This window comes from Haliotis rufescens, unplaced genomic scaffold (genome assembly GCF_023055435.1).
Source record: "Haliotis rufescens isolate VD_foot unplaced genomic scaffold, xgHalRufe1.0.p SCAF_21, whole genome shotgun sequence".
In the NCBI taxonomy this organism is placed as follows: domain Eukaryota; kingdom Metazoa; phylum Mollusca; class Gastropoda; order Lepetellida; family Haliotidae; genus Haliotis; species Haliotis rufescens.
Genome location: NW_025963902.1, coordinates 3,778,005 through 3,779,905, shown reverse-complemented (window position 1 = coordinate 3,779,905; position 1,901 = coordinate 3,778,005).

Below are 1,901 nucleotides of genomic sequence, written 5' to 3'. Positions count from 1 at the left end.
AAAGCGTCGCTTACCAGATCGTGAAAGTGACAGTCGGAATGGGTTTTCTAATCACGCAACCTCGAAAACGTTAACACGGGGTATTCCGAACGACTGTTACGGCCCGTACGACTGATTCCGTCAAAATTATCGTCTATCTCTCACTTCAGTGGGATAAACATTTGAACGGCGTTGCACAGTATGTGGGAAACACTGCTATACAATCGCACCCATATATTAGACATTCTGGAATGTTCTTTTGTTCAGTTTTCGAAATTTTAATCGAGAACTGTGTCAACATATTTTTTCAAGCGTAGTCTGAAATTGAAGTCGCCAGGTTGAAACGAGTGCCGTGAAGCTCGAGAAAACTGCTTTCTAATTGGCTGATGACGACTTCTTGTTAGTAGTTTCAGTGGTCGGTCATAGATCTGATTTTAATGAGATTGTACTATGTGGCGAATAAACATGTATTGAAAATCGAGCAACTAAGTGTCTGTTGTACATCTTCTAATACCACGGTTGTATAATATCGGTAATGTTTTCCCATTTTTCACATACTGCTGGTACACTTTGCGCTTTCGTAAGTATGTCGTAAAAAAGTCTGCATCCTTTTGAGGGTGTAATTAAATTCGGCAACACTTTATTAATTCCGGAGTTCTGGCTTACGTTGACAGTATCACCAGTCTCTCTCCAGGTTCTGGGAATATTCCTAATATCTTTTTCGAATTAAGTCTAAGTAAGTACCTTTAACATAATATTAATTTCAGACATTTAGCAGATGATGATAACTTAAAAACGTGATTAGTATCAGAAGGATTTGACTCACAAACTAACACATTTGGAAAATCTATAATTAATATTGTCTGTTATTGATCCTGATTGTTGTGATACTCATAAAGAAAAGTGTGATAATACATTTTTTAAGTGAATCACAACATCTTCCTGGAACATTTAGTCTACCTGCAAACTGTGGTTTACCAGAGACGACAACAGAGGTCCGGTCACGTGACCATATGAGTAGCACGAAGTTATCAGGGTGAGTGAATGAGAATGGTTTTACGCCGTGTGTAGCAATATTCCAGCAATATCACGGCGGGGGACACCAGAAATGGGCTTCACACATTGTACCCATGTCGGGAATCGAACCCGGTTCTTCGGCGTGACGAGCGAACGCTTTAACCACTAAGCTACCCGACCGCCCCTGAAGTTATAAAAAGTCTATCTTCATAGACTCTGTGTGTGTGTGTGTGTGTGTGTGTGTGTGTGTGTGTGTGTGTGTGTGTGTGTGTGGCTGCTTGTACCAGTTCGGACTGATGCCGATTTTATAGTGCTAACCCACTGAGAAACCATGCCACAGTTTAATGTGAATACGCCACACAGACACAGTAAACTGACTCCGAGCCGACCAGTCCTTAATGCTAAGCGCCAGACAGGGTAACAACAATTACGATCTTTTAACGTCTTTTGGTATGACGCTGCCCAGGACCCTCCGGGCGGACGCTCAACTACTAGACCAAGTATCTTTGGAGACAATAGGGATAAACAGTGCTAGAGGAGACTACACCAAGTATGACTGCACTGTGGTGAAAGGGCGAGTGCTCACCTTTGATTTAACAGCATCTAAGATGGTAGCCAGAGGTAGTTAGTCCTTACCATCACGGGCAACAGGCCAGTGGATCGGGAGTGGCCGAGGACAAAGTACATGAGAAAGACAACATCTTAAGCTTCTTTCTTGGAATGTAAGGGGCGGTCGGGTAGCCTAGTGGTTAAAGCGTTCGCTCGTCACGCCGAAGAACCGGGTTCGATTCCCGACATGGGTACAATGTGTGAAGCCCATTTCTGGTGTCCCCCGCCGTGATATTGCTGAAATATTGCTAAAAGCGGCGTAAAATCATACTCACTCACTCACTCACTCTTGGAAT